The 19,881-nt window shown below is 58.4% G+C and overlaps 2 pseudogenes; both read right to left on the bottom strand.

The window, feature by feature from the left end:
• Positions 1–9,109: 9,109 nt before the first annotated feature.
• On the bottom strand, positions 9,110–9,968 carry LOC133073002 (ubiquitin carboxyl-terminal hydrolase 17-like protein 6; annotated as a pseudogene).
• An 8,393-nt stretch (positions 9,969–18,361) lies between these two features.
• Positions 18,362–19,221, bottom strand: LOC133073001 (ubiquitin carboxyl-terminal hydrolase 17-like protein 6; annotated as a pseudogene).
• Between the last annotated feature and the right edge of the window lie 660 nt (positions 19,222–19,881).

Here is a 19,881-nt window from a genome sequence, read left to right as displayed (position 1 = left end):
CACAGCTCCACCCAGAGTGCACCAGCACGGCATAGAGCACGTAGCCCAGTGGCCTGCCTTCCGCTCAGACGTGTAGGGCTGCAGGTCGAGGCACTGGGGAGAGCGCACTTCCTGAGCCCTTTGGCCCCGCTCACCTGTGTGAACCGCTTCAGCACCAGCACCAGGACCTGGGAGGTGCTGTGCAAAGTCAACCTCTTGGTGGCAGGCACCTTCCGGAGACAAACGCCACAGTCATATGCGTTTTCAGCGTCCAGCTTCTCGGGCTTCAGCAGCTCTCTCAGAGCTTGCTCCACACTCTGAGCCGCCGTGATATCCAGACTGATGTCCAGGTACGGATCGAACGTGTCACAGACTCCTAGGCTGTGGACACACTGGATCTGAGTCCTCCAAGTCCCGCCAAAGATCTGACGGATGAGGGTGGTGTCCTCGGATGGATGGCCCGACAGCTGAGATGCACTCAAGCACCCTTGCTGCATGGTATTCAGAGTGAATATCAGAAACTCGTGGGCATCTTCTTGCTGGTGTCTTTCGAAGCCCGCCAGCAGGTCCTTGCGGGGCCGGATCACCTCTCCCGGCTGAAGGAGGGCTCGGGTCACGTGAGCTCGCACGGCACAGAGCGTGCAGGAGGTGCTGGCCGGACAGAGGGTGGCGTGCTGCTGGGACACCATCCAGCTGGCCAGGGGCGGCGTGTGGCTCAGACACTGCAGCGCTGCATTCACGTAGCAGGTATTCCCCAGAATATGAAGCCCAGCCCAGACCCTCCACGGCCCCCTCCAATTCAGGGCGACTTGGTGGCCAGGCACCAGCCCTGCTGACCCATGAGCGAAGTCACACCCCTGGGGCCGGCCGACCGCCGGCCACGGCCCCTCACGGACACAGGGTTCCCAAAGGGTTTCCACACCAGCGGCACTGGGCCGACAACCTTGCCCTCCGAGGAAGACGTTGAAGGGAGAAGGACATTCACCTCCCCCGTGCGCAGAAGCAGCCCCCGGGTCTCTGCAAACAAGGCCCACGAGTCTTTCCGTCTCCTACCTGCCTCTGCACAACGAAGCCTCCTTCCCTCAGAGGGTGCTTCTCTGAGAAAGGGCCTGGGCCCCGCCCCTCGGGCCTTTCATGGCTTTCCCACGGCCCCACCCCCGCACGCGCAACATCCTCATTGGCTGAGGCGTCCCAGGGCGTGCTCACTCCCACTCCCGACATTCCACCACCGACACTTTTCTCCGGGAATTCCCCATGACGAACCCCCGCAGGTACTTCCGATCTGGCCCTGGAACAAAGGGCTCAGGATGCAAATGAATCCCGGGGCCTTTGGCCTTCCAGACTTGCCTGCTAGACAGTCACTGCAGGGCTTCCAAGTTCAGCACACACATGTGGGCTGGGGAGGAATTCCGTGGGCTCGCCCTTCAGGTCCTAACACACTTGTGGAAAGGCATGTCTGCCCACCTACCCTCTCTCCTTGAGGGCTCTCCCCACCCCAGTCCCCTGCCTGAGGACAACCCCTCCCCGGACAACAAGAAACCCTTGCCTCAACTTTGCTCTCGACTGAGGTCCACTCCAATTTCTATGGTTTCTCACGAGCCACTCTTCTAGCGTTCAGGGTCCTGGCACCAAAACATGCCGCGACTGTGGCACATATGCTTCTCTCCCTTCAGGGCCGTTGGTTATGGTCCAAAGCGAGCTCCTTCAGAAAGCCACAGGCTCGCTGAAACTTTCGATTCATTTCTTCAGCTCCTTTCCAACCTTAGTTGTCTTCTTTATTATTTGCTTCTTTTTTTGGGGGGGGGGGTGGTATTCGTTCATTTATTATTGGTTATTTTTTTTGTATTGTCTGTTCATTTTATTTATTTATTTGCTTGATCTTATTCTCTGTTTCTACCTTAAATACACTAGTTGACTTTTAGAGTCATCTTTCCAATGTAGGGGCTCAAAACGCACTATAACTTAAGGTATAAAGAGATTTCCCTCCTGGAAGAGGATGACTGTTGGTTTCCTTCTTGGCGTGTGACATGTATGTTTGTTTGCTCTGCCGACCTGGATATTGTGCTTGCCTTCCAACACTTTGGGCGTTCCACAGTCCATGGGTTTCCCATAGCTGATGTGGTGATTCCTTTGATCCTTACTAGGAAAAGACGGTCGTGACCCCATTTTCTTCCTTAGCCTATTGCACCCCTCCCACCTCCCGCTGCCCCATCCCATCCCAGGACCCTACTGCTTTGTGCTTTATGACGCACGTGCTCACACACTTGCTGTCCTTTTGCCTCCTTCCTATGGCACAGAGAAGCCAGATCAGCCAGTATTTGTCTCTCTTTTGCACGGATTTCCCCCAGCATCAGGCGACATTCCCCTTCCCTCTGCCACGCCATTCCAATCACTGCTTTCTCCTTCTTCTCCTTCTTCAACTTCTTCAACTCCTTCTCCTTTTCTTTCTCCTTCTTCTTCTTCGTCGTCTTCTTCTTCTTCCTCTTCTTCAGAGGGTGTAGATGGGGCAAGCAGTAAGTTCATTTGAGGCGATGGGGCAGAGGAAGACTGGTGGGGATACTGAGGGCGGCCTGTGGGTGGCTCGACTTCCTCGTCCAGGGCACGCTTGTTCGTGTTCTTGGGCAAAGGTACTGCTCATCATTCTTTTTCCTCTCTGCGTGTGGTGGGCACGGTGCTTTGTAGGTAACCGTGCGGGGGGAAGGAGCCAGCGGAACGTTCTCTGTTCCTTGCCAAGCCGACTAGCGCAGTCAGGAGCCACAGTAGTCCCTCTAGGTCCAAGATGCTAAATCGCTAATTCCAGATCCACCGTTTAATGGAGGGTTTTGGGTTTGAAGCCGGCAACCAAGAGAAAGAAAGAAACCGCAAGAGGGGATTGTTAATTATCCTCGGGCGCCCCTCCACCAGGTCACGGGATCACGAGCCAGGCGGGAAAGCAGCTAGGAGAGGACAGTTTCCCCACCGGCCCAGACACTTCAGAGGCCGGCCGCGTCTCATGGCGTCCACCCGCTTTTGTCCGGGGCCAAGCTGGACGAGACAACTGACTGACAGGTAGGATGGGCAGACTCGGATGTCCAGTTGCCTTGCTCTCCCAATCTAGGGCGGGCTTGGGTCTTTCCTCAGTGTGGGGAGGACCTTTGCTTTCAGAAAGCAATGGTTGCATGACCCGTCTCCACTTAGCCTCTGTGCCATGCTGGTGGAGAAGTTTCTTTGGGACTCCATGGGTCGCCTTTCTCCCCTTGGCCTTCATGTTGGTGCCTGTGGTGCTGCTGGTGATGCTCGTGGCACGGTGAATCACTTGTCCCGTTTGGCACTTGGAGGTTCTGCAGCAGTCTCCTTGCACCGGAAATGGAGCCCAGGCACCTCTGTGCACGAGTCTCACGCCGATGACGAACTCATCCCTGCGTCATTCCTGCCGGAGGTCCCTTTCCCAAGTAGCACTATACCTCCCAAGGACATTCCACATATAGAGCCTGTTCGCCCATCTTCTCCCCGGACCCTGCTCGACGTGTGTGGCGTTTTTGAGAGCCTGGCCAGCCAGAAGGAGATGATTCACGGACCTGCACCCGCTCCTCCCTGCCCCCCGGAGGGCTCAGGAGATCGTCTCCTTGCTCCGTTGGCTGTGGGCATACTGCGAGGCGTCACCCTGCCGCATCACTCACCATAGGCCAGCAGTAAGGCCAGAGAATGCAGACCGGGAAAGAAAGGCAAACCAACATCCAAAGTCCCGTCCAGAGAGGACTCTCCCACCCCCGCAGAACTGCGAGGCCCTCGGATCGTGCTCAAACGCGGTCACGCACCCCATCCTCCCCAGGAACTTCCCAGCAGAGACAGCCCTCGAGAGCTCGGCTGCTCAGCGTGATCCAGGTGAACACCATGGCCCCGGGCACACTGCAGGCCCCGCCTTTTTCCAGGAGGCTGCACCAGCCACACCGCCGAGAGGAACTCGCTCCTCAACGGAACACTTGGTGGGTCACACAGGGCGTGCCGCACGCAGAGTGTGCCTGGTCGTCTGCATGCATGTGCCTCAGAGCCTACCTACCGCCACAGCCCCAGAGATGGCCGCGGCTTCTTGTTCTTCCTCTTGGTCGCTCAGGCCCTCCCGCTGGCACAAGGGCCATTGCCAACGCTCGTGAGGCCCGGAGGCGGGCTGTCCGTTCTGGGACGGCCGAGGCGGTTGTGCTCCTGTTCTGGCAGCTTGCCGTTTCTCCCTTCTCCATGGTTGGACTGGTGAATCACGACTGCTCCGGCAGGCAGAGCTGACTGGATCTTCCGGAGGTCGAAGGCCGGCTTCGGGCGCTTGTGCTCTTGGAGGCGTCTCCACTGCTCTAAGCTGATTCCTTCGACCTCTGTGTCCCCCGGGGACACGTGCGACTCAGGAGCTCTGCCGCTGGCGGCTCCCGCAGGCTCCCCGGGGCCGGAGGGGTCAGGCTCCCCGGGGTGAGTGGGGTCAGCCGTGAGGGGGGCCGCTGCCCCTCCCCCAGCTCCCCCTTGCCACGCACCCTCCCGGGAGTAGAAGACCACGTAGGCGCTCTGGCTCAGGGCAGCACTCTCGTCATAGGCGCTCACCTTGGCATCGTCCATCCTATACCACTGGCCGTTGCCCGCTCGCACATAAGAAAAGGAGTGTCCTCGCTCACAGCTCCAGCCGGAGTGCACCAGCACGGCATAGAGCACGTAGCCCAGTGGCCTGCCTTCCACTCAGACGTGTAGGGCTGCAGGTCGAAGCACTGGGGAGAGAGCACTTCTTGAACCCTTTTGGCCCCACTCACCTGTGTGAACCGCTTCAGCACCAGCACCAGGACCTGGGACGTGCTGTGCAAAGTCAACCTCTTGGTGGCAGGCACCTTCCGGGGACAAACGCCACAGTCATAGGCGTTTTCAGCGTCCAGCTTCTCGGGCTTTAGCAGCTCTCTCAGATCTTGCTCCACACTCTGAGCCGTCGTGATATCCAGACTGATGTCCAGGTAAGGATCGAACGTGTCCGAGACTCCGAGGCTGTGGACACACTGGATCTGAGTCCTCCACGTCCCGCCAAAGATCTGACGGATGAGGGTGGTGTCCTCGGAGGGATGGCCCGACAGCTGAGATGCACTCAAGCACCCTTGCTGCATGGTATTCAGAGTGAATATCAGAAACTCGTGGGCATCTTCCTGCTGGTGTCTTTCGAAGCCCGCCAGCAGGTCCTTGTGGGGCCGGATCACCTCTCCCGGCTGAAGGAGGGCTCGGGTCACGTGAGCTCGCACGGCACAGAGCGTGCAGGAGGTGCTGGCCGGACAGAGGGTGGCGTGCTGCTGGGACACCATCCAGCTGGCCAGGGGCGGCGTGTGGCTCAGACACTGCAGCGCTGCATTCACGTAGCAGGTATTCCCCAGAATATGAAGCCCAGCCCAGACCCTCCACGGCCCCCTCCAATTCAGGGCGACTTGGTGGCCAGGCACCAGCCCTGCTGACCCATGAGCGAAGTCACACCTCTGGGGCCGCCCGACCGCCGGCCACGGCCCCTCACGGACACAGGGTTCAGAAAGGGTTTCCACACCAGCGGCACTGGGCCGACAACCTTGCCCTCCGGGGAAGACGTTGAAGGGAGAAGGACATTCACCTCCCCCGTGCGCAGAAGCAGCCCCCGGGTCTCTGCAAACAAGGCCCACGAGTCTTTCCGTCTCCTACCTGCCTCTGCACAACGAAGCCTCCTTCCCTCAGAGGGTGCTTCTCTGAGAAAGGGCCTGGGCCCCGCCCCCTCGGGCCTTTCATGGCTTTCCCACGGCCCCACCCCCGCACGCGCAACATCCTCATTGGCTGAGGCGTCCCAGGGCGTGCTCACTGCCACTCCCGACATTCCACCACCGACACTTTTCTCCGGGAATTCCCCATGACGAACCCCCGCACGTACTTCCGATCTGGCCCTGGACCAAAGGGCTCAGGATGCAAATGAATCCCGGGGCCTTTGGCCTTCCAGACTTGCCTGCTAGACAGTCACTGCAGGGCTTCCAAGTTCAGCACACACATGTGGGCTGGGGAGGAATTCCGTGGGCTCGCCCTTCAGGTCCTAACACACTTGTGGAAAGACATGTCTGCCCACCTACCCTCTCTCCTTGAGGGCTCTCCCCAACCCAGTCCCCTGCCTGAGGACAACCCCTCCCCGGACAACAAGAAACCCTTGCCTCAACTTTGCTCTCGACTGAGGTCCACTCCAATTTCTATGGTTTCTCACAAGCCACTCTTCTAGCGTTCAGGGTCCTGGCACCAAAACATGCCGCGACTGTGGCACATATGCTTCTCTCTCTTCAGGGCCGTTGGTTATGGTCCAAAGCGAGCTCCTTCAGAAAGCCACAGGCTCGCTGAAACTTTGGATTCATTTCTTCAGCTCCTTTCCAACCTTAGTTGTCTTCTTTATTATTTGCTTCTTTTTTTTTGGGGGGGGGGTATTCGCTCATTTATTATTGGTTATTTTTTTTGTATTGTCTGTTCATTTTATTTATTTATTTATTCATTTTTGCTTGATATTATTCTCTGTTTCTACCTTAATTACACTAGTTGACTTTTAGAGTCATCTTTCCAATGTAGGGGCTCAAAACGCACTATAACTTAAGGTATAAAGAGATTTCCCTCCTGGAAGAGGATGACTGTTGGTTTCCTTCTTGGCGTGTGACATGTATGTTTGTTTGCTCTGCCGACCTGGATATTGTGCTTGCCTTCCAACACTACGGGCGTTCCACAGTCCATGGGTTTCCCATAGCTGATGTGGTGATTCCTTTGATCCTTACTAGGAAAAGACGGTCGTGACCCCATTTTCTTCCTTAGCCTATTGCACCCCTCCCACCTCCCGCTGCCCCATCCCATCCCAGGACCCTACTGCTTTGTGCTTTATGACGCACGTGCTCACACACTTGCTGTCCTTTTGCCTCCTTCCTATGGCACAGAGAAGACAGATCAGCCAGTATTTGTCTCTCTTTTGCACAGATTTCCCCCAGCATCAGGCGACAATCCCCTTCCCTCTGCCACGCCATTCCAATCACTGTTTTCTCCTTCTTCTCCTTCTTCAACTTCTTCACCTCCTTCTCCTTTTCTTTCTCCTTCTTCTTCCTCGTCGTCTTCTTCTTCTTCCTCTTCTTCAGAGGGTGTAGATGGGGCAAGCAGTAAGTTCATTTGAGGCGATGGGGCAGAGGAAGACTGGTGGGGATACTGAGGGCGGCCTGTGGGTGGCTCGACTTCCTCGTCCAGGGCACGCTTGTTCGTGTTCTTGGGCAAAGGTACTGCTCATCATTCTTTTTCCTCTCTGCGTGTGGTGGGCACGGTGCTTTGTAGGTAACCGTGCGGGGGGAAGGAGCCAGCGGAACGTTCTCTGTTCCTTGCCAAGCCGACTAGCGCGGTCAGGAGCCACAGTTGTCCCTCTAGGTCCAAGATGCTAAATCGCTAATTCCAGATCCACCGTTTAATGGAGGGTTTTGGGTTTGAAGCCGGCAACCAAGAGAAAGAAAGAAACCGCAAGAGGGGATTGTTAATTATCCTCGGGCGCCCCTCCACCAGGTCCCGGGATCACGAGCCAGGCGGGAAAGCAGCTAGGAGAGGACAGTTTCCCCACCGGCCCAGACACTTCAGAGGCCGGCCGCGTCTCATGGCGTCCACCCGATTTTGTCCGGGGCCAAGCTGGACGAGACAACTGACTGACAGGTAGGATGGGCAGACTCGGATGTCCAGTTGTCTTGCTGTCCTAATCTAGGGCGGGCTTGGGTCTTTCCTCAGTGTGGGGAGGACCTTTGCTTTCAGAAAGCAATGGTTGCATGACCCGTCTCCACTTAGGCCTCTGTGCCATGCTGGTGGAGAAGTTTCTTTGGGACTCCATGGGTCGCCTTTCTCCCCTTGGCCTTCGTGTTGGTGCCTGTGGTGCTGCTGGTGATGCTCGTGGCACGGTGAATCACTTGTCCCGTTTGGCACTTGGAGGTTCTGCAGCAGTCTCCTTGCACCGGAAATGGAGCCCAGGCAACTCTGTGCACGAGTGTCCCGCCGGTGAAGAACACATCCCTGCGTCATTCCTGCCGGAGGTCCCTTTCCCAAGTAGCACTATACCTCCCAAGGACATTCCACATATAGAGCCTGTTCGCCCATCTTCTCCCCGGACCCTGCTCGACGTGTGTGGCGTTTTTGAGAGCCTGGCCAGCCAGAAGGAGATGATTCACGGACCTGCACCCGCTCCTTCCTGCCCCCCGGAGGGCTCAGGAGATCGTCTCCTTGCTTCGTTGGCTGTGGGCATACTGCGAGGCGTCACCCTGCCGCATCACTCACCAGAGGCCAGCGGTAAGGCCAGAGAATGCAGACCGGGAAAGAAAGGCAAACCAACATCCAAAGTCCCGGCCAGAGAGGACTCTCCCACCCCCGCAGAAGTGCGAGGCCCTCGGATCGTGCTCAAACGCGGTCACGCACCCCATCCTCCCCAGGAACTTCCCAGCAGAGACAGCCCTCGAGAGCTCGGCTGCTCAGCGTGATCCAGGTGAACACCGTGGCCCCGGGCACACTGCAGGCCCCGCCTTTTTCCAGGAGTCTGCACCAGCCACACTGCCGAGAGGAACTCGCTCCTCGCCGGAACACTTGGTGGGTCACACAGGGCGTGCCGCACGCAGAGTGTGCCTGTGCGTCTGCATGCATGTGCCTCAGAGCCTACCTACCGCCACAGCCCCAGAGATGGCCGCAGCTTCTTCTTCTTCCTCTTGGTCGCTCAGGCCCTCCCGCTGGCACAAGGGCCATTGCCAACGCTCGTGAGGCCCGGAGGCGGGCTGTCCGTTCTGGGACGGCCGAGCCGGTCGTGCTCCTGTTCTGGCAGCTTGCCGTTTCTCCCTTCTCCGTGGTTGGACTGGTGAATCACGACTGCTCCGGCAGGCAGAGCTGACTGGATCTTCCGGAGGTCGAAGGCCGGCTTCGGCCGCTTGTGCTCTTGGAGGCGTCTCCACTGCTCTAAGCTGATTCCTTCGACCTCTGTGTCCCCCGGGGACACGTGCGACTCAGGAGCTCTGCCGCTGGCGGCTCCCGCAGGCTCCCCGGGGCCGGAAGGGTCAGGCTCCCCGGGGTGAGTGGGGTCAGCCGTGAGGGGGGCCGCTGCCCCTCCCCCAGCTCCCCCTTGCCACGCACCCTCCCGGGAGTAGAAGAGCACGTAGGCGCTCTGGCTCAGGGCAGCACTCTCGTCACAGGCGCTCACCTTGGCATCGTCCATCTTATACCACTGGCCGTTGCCCGCTCGCACGTAAGAAAAGGAGTGTCCTCGCTCACAGCTCCACCCAGAGTGCACCAGCACGGCATAGAGCACGTAGCCCAGTGGCCTGCCTTCCGCTCAGACGTGTAGGGCTGCAGGTCGAGGCACTGGGGAGAGCGCACTTCCTGAGCCCTTTGGCCCCGCTCACCTGTGTGAACCGCTTCAGCACCAGCACCAGGACCTGGGAGGTGCTGTGCAAAGTCAACCTCTTGGTGGCAGGCACCTTCCGGAGACAAACGCCACAGTCATATGCGTTTTCAGCGTCCAGCTTCTCGGGCTTCAGCAGCTCTCTCAGAGCTTGCTCCACACTCTGAGCCGCCGTGATATCCAGACTGATGTCCAGGTACGGATCGAACGTGTCACAGACTCCTAGGCTGTGGACACACTGGATCTGAGTCCTCCAAGTCCCGCCAAAGATCTGACGGATGAGGGTGGTGTCCTCGGATGGATGGCCCGACAGCTGAGATGCACTCAAGCACCCTTGCTGCATGGTATTCAGAGTGAATATCAGAAACTCGTGGGCATCTTCCTGCTGGTGTCTTTCGAAGCCCGCCAGCAGGTCCTTGCGGGGCCGGATCACCTCTCCCGGCTGAAGGAGGGCTCGGGTCACGTGAGCTCGCACGGCACAGAGCGTGCAGGAGGTGCTGGCCGGACAGAGGGTGGCGTGCTGCTGGGACACCATCCAGCTGGCCAGGGGCGGCGTGTGGCTCAGACACTGCAGCGCTGCATTCACGTAGCAGGTATTCCCCAGAATATGAAGCCCAGCCCAGACCCTCCACGGCCCCCTCCAATTCAGGGCGACTTGGTGGCCAGGCACCAGCCCTGCTGACCCATGAGCGAAGTCACACCTCTGGGGCCGCCCGACCGCCGGCCACGGCCCCTCACGGACACAGGGTTCCCAAAGGGTTTCCACACCCGCGGCACTGGGCCGACAACCTTGCCCTCCGGGGAAGACGTTGAAGGGAGAAGGAACATTCAACTCCCCCGTGCGCAGAAGCAGCCCCCGGGTCTCTGCAAACAAGGCCCACGAGTCTTTCCGTCTCCTACCTGCCTCTGCACAACGAAGCCTCCTTCCCTCAGAGGGTGCTTCTCTGAGAAAGGGCCTGGGCCCCGCCCCCTCGGGCCTTTCATGGCTTTCCCACGGCCCCACCCCCGCACGCACAACATCCTCATTGGCTGAGGCGTCCCAGGGCGTGCTCACTGCCACTCCCGACATTCCACCACCGACACTTTTCTCCGGGAATTCCCCATGACGAACCCCCGCACGTACTTCCGATCTGGCCCTGGACCAAAGGGCTCAGGATGCAAATGAATCCCGGGGCCTTTGGCCTTCCAGACTTGCCTGCTAGACAGTCACTGCAGGGCTTCCAAGTTCAGCACACACATGTGGGCTGGGGAGGAATTCCGTGGGCTCGCCCTTCAGGTCCTAACACACTTGTGGAAACACATGTCTGCCCACCTACCCTCTCTCCTTGAGGGCTCTCCCCACCCCAGTCCCCTGCCTGAGGACAACCCCTCCCCGGACAACAAGAAACCCTTGCCTCAACTTTGCTCTCGACTGAGGTCCACTCCAATTTCTATGGTTTCTCACAAGCCACTCTTCTAGCGTTCAGGGTCCTGGCACCAAAACATGCCGCGACTGTGGCACATATGCTTCTCTCCCTTCAGGGCCGTTGGTTATGGTCCAAAGCGAGCTCCTTCAGAAAGCCACAGGCTCGCTGAAACTTTGGATTCATTTCTTCAGCTCCTTTCCAACCTTAGTTGTCTTCTTTATTATTTGCTTCTTTTTTTTGGGGGGGGGGGTATTCGCTCATTTATTATTGGTTATTTTTTTTGTATTGTCTGTTCATTTTATTTATTTATTTATTCATTTTTGCTTGATATTATTCTCTGTTTCTACCTTAATTACACTAGTTGACTTTTAGAGTCATCTTTCCAATGTAGGGGCTCAAAACGCACTATAACTTAAGGTATAAAGAGATTTCCCTCCTGGAAGAGGATGACTGTTGGTTTCCTTCTTGGCGTGTGACATGTATGTTTGTTTGCTCTGCCGACCTGGATATTGTGCTTGCCTTCCAACACTACGGGCGTTCCACAGTCCATGGGTTTCCCATAGCTGATGTGGTGATTCCTTTGATCCTTACTAGGAAAAGACGGTCGTGACCCCATTTTCTTCCTTAGCCTATTGCACCCCTCCCACCTCCCGCTGCCCCATCCCATCCCAGGACCCTACTGCTTTGTGCTTTATGACGCACGTGCTCACACACTTGCTGTCCTTTTGCCTCCTTCCTATGGCACAGAGAAGACAGATCAGCCAGTATTTGTCTCTCTTTTGCACAGATTTCCCCCAGCATCAGGCGACAATCCCCTTCCCTCTGCCACGCCATTCCAATCACTGTTTTCTCCTTCTTCTCCTTCTTCAACTTCTTCACCTCCTTCTCCTTTTCTTTCTCCTTCTTCTTCCTCGTCGTCTTCTTCTTCTTCCTCTTCTTCAGAGGGTGTAGATGGGGCAAGCAGTAAGTTCATTTGAGGCGATGGGGCAGAGGAAGACTGGTGGGGATACTGAGGGCGGCCTGTGGGTGGCTCGACTTCCTCGTCCAGGGCACGCTTGTTCGTGTTCTTGGGCAAAGGTACTGCTCATCATTCTTTTTCCTCTCTGCGTGTGGTGGGCACGGTGCTTTGTAGGTAACCGTGCGGGGGGAAGGAGCCAGCGGAACGTTCTCTGTTCCTTGCCAAGCCGACTAGCGCGGTCAGGAGCCACAGTTGTCCCTCTAGGTCCAAGATGCTAAATCGCTAATTCCAGATCCACCGTTTAATGGAGGGTTTTGGGTTTGAAGCCGGCAACCAAGAGAAAGAAAGAAACCGCAAGAGGGGATTGTTAATTGTCCTCGGGCGCCCCTCCACCAGGTCACGGGATCACGAGCCAGGCGAGAAAGCAGCTAGGAGAGGACAGTTTCCCCACCGGCCCAGACACTTCAGAGGCCGGCCGCGTCTCATGGCGTCCACCCGCTTTTGTCCGGGGCCAAGCTGGACGAGACAACTGACTGACAGGTAGGATGGGCAGACTCGGATGTCCAGTTGTCTTGCTGTCCTAATCTAGGGCGGGCTTGGGTCTTTCCTCAGTGTGGGGAGGACCTTTGCTTTCAGAAAGCAATGGTTGCATGACCCGTCTCCACTTAGGCCCCTGTGCCATGCTGGTGGACAAGTTTCCTTGGTACTCCATGGGTCGCCTTTCTCCCCTTGGCCTTCGTGTTGGTGCCTGTGGTGCTGCTGGTGATGCTCGTGGCACGGTGAATCACTTGTCCCGTTTGGCACTTGGAGGTTCTGCAGCAGTCTCCTTGCACCGGAAATGGAGCCCAGGCACCTCTGTGCACGAGTCTCCCGCCGATGACGAACTCATCCCTGCGTCATTCCTGCCGGAGGTCCCTTTCCCAAGTAGCACTATACCTCCCAAGGACATTCCACATATAGAGCCTGTTCGCCCATCTTCTCCCCGGACCCTGCTCGACGTGTGTGGCGTTTTTGAGAGCCTGGCCAGCCAGAAGGAGATGATTCACGGACCTGCACCCGCTCCTCCCTGCCCCCCGGAGGGCTCAGGAGATCGTCTCCTTGCTCCTTTGGCTGTGGGCATACTGCGAGGCGTCACCCTGCCGCATCACTCACCATAGGCCAGCGGTAAGGCCAGAGAATGCAGACCGGGAAAGAAAGGCAAACCATCATCCAAAGTCCCGTCCAGAGAGGACTCTCCCACCCCCGCAGAACTGCGAGGCCCTCGGATCGTGCTCAAACGCGGTCACGCACCCCATCCTCCCCAGGAACTTCCCAGCAGAGACAGCCCTCGAGAGCTCGGCTGCTCAGCGTGATCCAGGTGAACACCATGGCCCCGGGCACACTGCAGGCCCCGCCTTTTTCCAGGAGGCTGCACCAGCCACACCGCCGAGAGGAACTCGCTCCTCAACGGAACACTTGGTGGGTCACACAGGGCGTGCCGCACGAAGAGTGTGCCTGGGCGTCTGCATGCATGTGCCTCAGAGCTTACCTACCGCCACAGCCCCAGAGATGGCCGCGACTTCTTGTTCTTCCTCTTGGTCGCTCAGGCCCTCCCGCTGGCACAAGGGCCATTGCCAACGCTCGTGAGGCCCGGAGGCGGGCTGTCCGTTCTGGGACGGCCGAGGCGGTTGTGCTCCTGTTCTGGCAGCTTGCCGTTTCTCCCTTCTACATGGTTGGACTGGTGAATCACGACTGCTCCGGCAGGCAGAGCTGACTGGATCTTCCGGAGGTCGAAGGCCGGCTTCGGCCGCTTGTGCTCTTGGAGGCGTCTCCACTGCTCTAAGCTGATTCCTTCGACCTCTGTGTCCCCCGGGGACACGTGCGACTCAGGAGCTCTGCCGCTGGCGTCTCCCGCAGGCTCCCCGGGGCCGGAAGGGTCAGGCTCCCCGGGGTGAGTGGGGTCAGCCGTGAGGGGGGCCGCTGCCCCTCCCCCAGCTCCCCCTTGCCACGCACCCTCCCGGGAGTAGAAGACCACGTAGGCGCTCTGGCTCAGGGCAGCACTCTCGTCATAGGCGCTCACCTTGGCATCGTCCATCCTATACCACTGGCCGTTGCCCGCTCGCACGTAAGAAAAGGAGTGTCCTCGCTCACAGCTCCACCCGGAGTGCACCAGCACGGCATAGAGCACGTAGCCCAGTGGCCTGCCTTCCACTCAGACGTGTAGGGATGCAGGTCGAAGCACTGGGGAGAGAGCACTTCTTGAACCCTTTTGGCCCCACTCACCTGTGTGAACCGCTTCAGCACCAGCACCAGGACCTGGGACGTGCTGTGCAAAGTCAACCTCTTGGTGGCAGGCACCTTCCGGGGACAAACGCCACAGTCATAGGCGTTTTCAGCGTCCAGCTTCTCGGGCTTCAGCAGCTCTCTCAGATCTTGCTCCACACTCTGAGCCGTCGTGATATCCAGACTGATGTCCAGGTAAGGATCGAACGTGTCCGAGACTCCGAGGCTGTGGACACACTGGATCTGAGTCCTCCACGTCCCGCCAAAGATCTGACGGATGAGGGTGGTGTCCTCGGAGGGATGGCCCGACAGCTGAGATGCACTCAAGCACCCTTGCTGCATGGTATTCAGAGTGAATATCAGAAACTCGTGGGCATCTTCCTGCTCGTGTCTTTCGAAGCCCGCCAGCAGGTCCTTGCGGGGCCGGATCACCTCTCCCGGCTGAAGGAGGGCTCGGGTCACGTGAGCTCGCACGGCACAGAGCGTGCAGGAGGTGCTGGCCGGACAGAGGGTGGCGTGCTGCTGGGACACCATCCAGCTGGCCAGGGACGGCGTGTGGCTCAGACACTGCAGCGCTGCATTCACGTAGCAGGTGTTCCCCAGAATATGAAGCCCAGCCCAGACCCTCCACGGCCCCCTCCAATTCAGGGTGACTTGGTGGCCAGGCACCAGCCCTGCTGACCCATGAGCGAAGTCACACCTCTGGGGCCGCCCGACCGCCGGCCACGGCCCCTCACGGACACAGGGTTCCCAAAGGGTTTCCACACCAGCGGCACTGGGCCGACAACCTTGCCCTCCGGGGAAGACGTTGAAGGGAGAAGGACATTCACCTCCCCCGTGGGCAGAAGCAGCCCCCGGGTCTCTGCAAACAAGGCCCACGAGTCTTTCCGTCTCCTACCTGCCTCTGCACAACGAAGCCTCCTTCCCTCAGAGGGTGCTTCTCTGAGAAAGGGCCTGGGCCCCGCCCCCTCGGGCCTTTCATGGCTTTCCCACGGCCCCACCCCCGCACGCGCAACATCCTCATTGGCTGAGGCGTCCCAGGGCGTGCTCACTCCCACTCCCGACATTCCACCACCGACACTTTTCTCCGGGAATTCCCCATGACGAACCCCCGCACGTACTTCCGATCTGGCCCTGGACCAAAGGGCTCAGGATGCAAATGAATCCCGGGGCCTTTGGCCTTCCAGACTTGCCTGCTAGACAGTCACTGCAGGGCTTCCAAGTTCAGCACACACATGTGGGCTGGGGAGGAATTCCGTGGGCTCGCCCTTCAGGTCCTAACACACTTGTGGAAACACATGTCTGCCCACCTACCCTCTCTCCTTGAGGGCTCTCCCCACCCCAGTCCCCTGCCTGAGGACAACCCCTCCCCAGAGAACAAGAAACCCTTGCCTCAACTTTGCTCTCGACTGAGGTCCACTCCAATTTCTATGGTTTCTCACAAGCCACTCTTCTAGCGTTCAGGGTCCTGGCACCAAAACATGCCGCGACTGTGGCACATATGCTTCTCTCCCTTCAGGGCCGTTGGTTATGGTCCAAAGCGAGCTCCTTCAGAAAGCCACAGGCTCGCTGAAACTTTGGATTCATTTCTTCAGCTCCTTTCCAACCTTAGTTGTCTTCTTTATTATTTGCTTCTTTTTTGGGGGGGGGAGGGGTGTATTCGCTCATTTATTATTGGTTATTTTTTTTTGTATTGTCTGTTCATTTTATTTATTTATATATTCATTTTTGCTTGATATTATTCTCTGTTTCTACCTTAATTACACTAGTTGACTTTTAGAGTCATCTTTCCAATGTAGGGGCTCAAAACGCACTATAACTTAAGGTATAAAGAGATTTCCCTCCTGGAAGAGGATGACTGTTGGTTTCCTTCTTGGCGTGTGACATGTATGTTTGTTTGCTCTGCCGACCTGGATATTGTGCTTGCCTTCCAACACTACGGGCGTTCCACAGTCCATGGGTTTCCCATAGCTGATGTGGTGATTCCTTTGATCCTTACTAGGAAAAGACGGTCGTGACCCCATTTTCTTCCTTAGCCTATTGCACCCCTCCCACCTCCCGCTGCCCCATCCCATCCCAGGACCCTACTGCTTTGTGCTTTATGACGCACGTGCTCACACACTTGCTGTCCTTTTGCCTCCTTCCTATGGCACAGAGAAGCCAGATCAGCCAGTATTTGTCTCTCTTTTGCACGGATTTCCCCCAGCATCAGGCGACAATCCCCTTCCCTCTGCCACGCCATTCCAATCACTGTTTTCTCCTTCTTCTCCTTCTTCAACTTCTTCACCTCCTTCTCCTTTTCTTTCTCCTTCTTCTTCCTCGTCGTCTTCTTCTTCTTCCTCTTCTTCAGAGGGTGTAGATGGGGCAAGCAGTAAGTTCATTTGAGGCGATGGGGCAGAGGAGGACTGGTGGGGATACTGAGGGCGGCCTGTGGGTGGCTCGACTTCCTCGTCCAGGGCACGCTTGTTCGTGTTCTTGGGCAAAGGTACTGCTTATCATTCTTTTTCCGCTCTGCGTGTGGTGGGCACGGTGCTTTGTAGGTAACCGTGCGGGGGGAAGGAGCCAGCGGAACGTTCTCTGTTCCTTGCCAAGCCGACTAGCGCGGTCAGGAGCCACAGTTGTCCCTCTAGGTCCAAGATGCTAAAGCGCTAATTCCAGATCCACCGTTTAATGGAGGGTTTTGGGTTTGAAGCCGGCAACCAAGAGAAAGAAAGAAACCGCAAGAGGGGATTGTTAATTGTCCTCGGGCGCCCCTCCACCAGGTCACGGGATCACGAGCCAGGCGGGAAAGCAGCTAGGAGAGGACAGTTTCCCCACCGGCCCAGACACTTCAGAGGCCGGCCGCGTCTCATGGCGTCCACCCGCTTTTGTCCGGGGCCAAGCTGGACGAGACAACTGACTGACAGGTAGGATGGGCAGACTCGGGTGTCCAGTTGTCTTGCTCTCCCAATCTAGGGCGGGCTTGGGTCTTTCCTCAGTGTGGGGAGGACCTTTGCTTTCAGAAAGCAATGGTTGCATGACCCGTCTCCACTTAGGCCTCTGTGCCATGCTGGTGGAGAAGTTTCTTTGGGACTCCATGGGTCGCCTTTCTCCCCTTGGCCTTCGTGTTGGTGCCTGTGGTGCTGCTGGTGATGCTCGTGGCACGGTGAATCACTTGTCCCGTTTGGCACTTGGAGGTTCTGCAGCAGTCTCCTTGCACCGGAAATGGAGCCCAGGCAACTCTGTGCACGAGTGTCCCGCCGGTGAAGAACACATCCCTGCGTCATTCCTGCCGGAGGTCCCTTTCCCAAGTAGCACTATACCTCCCAAGGACATTCCACATATAGAGCCTGTTCGCCCATCTTCTCCCCGGACCCTGCTCGACGTGTGTGGCGTTTTTGAGAGCCTGGCCAGCCAGAAGGAGATGATTCACGGACCTGCACCCGCTCCTCCCTGCCCCCCGGAGGGCTCAGGAGATGGTCTACTTGCTTCGTTGGCTGTGGGCATACTGCGAGGCGTCACCCTGCCGCATCACTCACCAGAGGCCAGCGGTAAGGCCAGAGAATGCAGACCGGGAAAGAAAGGCAAACCAACATCCAAAGTCCCGGCCAGAGAGGACTCTCCCACCCCCGCAGAAGTGCGAGGCCCTCGGATCGTGCTCAAACGCGGTCACGCACCCCATCCTCCCCAGGAACTTCCCAGCAGAGACAGCCCTCGAGAGCTCGGCTGCTCAGCGTGATCCAGGTGAACACCGTGGCCCCGGGCACACTGCAGGCCCCGCCTTTTTCCAGGAGTCTGCACCAGCCACACTGCCGAGAGGAACTCGCTCCTCGCCGGAACACTTGGTGGGTCACACAGGGCGTGCCGCACGCAGAGTGTGCCTGTGCGTCTGCATGCATGTGCCTCAGAGCCTACCTACCGCCACAGCCCCAGAGATGGCTGCGGCTTCTTGTTCTTCCTCTTGGTCGCTCAGGCCCTCCCGCTGGCACAAGGGCCATTGCCAACGCTCGTGAGGCCCGGAGGCGGGCTGTCCGTTCTGGGACGGCCGAGCCGGTCGTGCTCCTGTTCTGGCAGCTTGCCGTTTCTCCCTTCTCCGTGGTTGGACTGGTGAATCACGACTGCTCCGGCAGGCAGAGCTGACTGGATCTTCCGGAGGTCGAAGGCCGGCTTCGGCCGCTTGTGCTCTTGGAGGCGTCTCCACTGCTCTAAGCTGATTCCTTCGACCTCTGTGTCCCCCGGGGACACGTGCGACTCAGGAGCTCTGCCGCTGGCGGCTCCCGCAGGCTCCCCGGGGCCGGAGGGGTCAGGCTCCCCGGGGTGAGTGGGGTCAGCCGTGAGGGGGGCCGCTGCCCCTCCCCCACCTCCCCCTTGCCACGCACCCTCCCGGGAGTAGAAGAGCACGTAGGCGCTCTGGCTCAGGGCAGCACTCTCGTCACAGGCGCTCACCTTGGCATCATCCATCTTATACCACTGGCCGTTGCCCGCTCGCACGTAAGAAAAGTAGTGTCCTCGCTCACAGCTCCAGCCGGAGTGCACCAGCACGGCATAGAGCACGTAGCCCAGTGGCCTGCCTTCCGCTCAGACGTGTAGGGCTGCAGGTCGAGGCACTGGGGAGAGCGCACTTCCTGAGCCCTTTTGGCCCCGCTCACCTGTGTGAACCGCTTCAGCACCAGCACCAGGACCTGGGACGTGCTGTGCAAAGTCAACCTCTTGGTGGCAGGCACCTTCCGGGGACAAACGCCACTGTCATAGGCGTTTTCAGCGTCCAGCTTCTCGGGCTTCAGCAGCTCTCTCAGAGCTTGCTCCACACTCTGAGCCGCCGTGATATCCAGACTGATGTCCAGGTAAGGATCGAACGTGTCCGAGACTCCGAGGCTGTGGACACACTGGATCTGAGTCCTCCAAGTCCCGCCAAAGATCTGACGGATGAGGGTGGTGTCCTCGGAGGGATGGCCCGACAGCTGAGATGCACTCAAGCACCCTTGCTGCATGGTATTCAGAGTGAATATCAGAAACTCGTGGGCATCTTCCTGCTGGTGTCTTTCGAAGCCCGCCAGCAGGTCCTTGCGGGGCCGGATCACCTCTCCCGGCTGAAGGAGGGCTCGGGTCACGTGAGCTCGCACGGCACAGAGCGTGCAGGAGGTGCTGGCCGGACAGAGGGTGGCGTGCTGCTGGGACACCATCCAGCTGGCCAGGGGCGGCGTGTGGCTCAGACACTGCAGCGCTGCATTCACGTAGCAGGTATTCCCCAGAATATGAAGCCCAGCCCAGACCCTCCACGGCCCCCTCCAATTCAGGGCGACTTGGTGGCCAGGCACCAGCCCTGCTGACCCATGAGCGAAGTCACACCTCTGGGGCCGCCCGACCGCCGGCCACGGCCCCTCACGGACACAGGGTTCCCAAAGGGTTTCCACACGCGCGGCACTGGGCCGACAACCTTGCCCTCCGGGGAAGACGTTGAAGGGAGAAGGAACATTCAACTCCCCCGTGCGCAGAAGCAGCCCCCGGGTCTCTGCAAACAAGGCCCACGAGTCTTTCCGTCTCCTACCTGCCTCTGCACAACGAAGCCTCCTTCCCTCAGAGGGTGCTTCTCTGAGAAAGGGCCTGGGCCCCGCCCCCTCGGGCCTTTCATGGCTTTCCCACGGCCCCACCCCCGCACGCACAACATCCTCATTGGCTGAGGCGTCCCAGGGCGTGCTCACTGCCACTCCCGACATTCCACCACCGACACTTTTCTCCGGGAATTCCCCATGACGAACCCCCGCACGTACTTCCGATCTGGCCCTGGACCAAAGGGCTCAGGATGCAAATGAATCCCGGGGCCTTTGGCCTTCCAGACTTGCCTGCTAGACAGTCACTGCAGGGCTTCCAAGTTCAGCACACACATGTGGGCTGGGGAGGAATTC

The sequence above is a fragment of the Dama dama genome, chromosome 18 (genome assembly GCF_033118175.1).
Source record: "Dama dama isolate Ldn47 chromosome 18, ASM3311817v1, whole genome shotgun sequence".
In the NCBI taxonomy this organism is placed as follows: Eukaryota; Metazoa; Chordata; class Mammalia; order Artiodactyla; family Cervidae; genus Dama; species Dama dama.
This window is presented reverse-complemented; position numbering and strand designations above follow the sequence as displayed.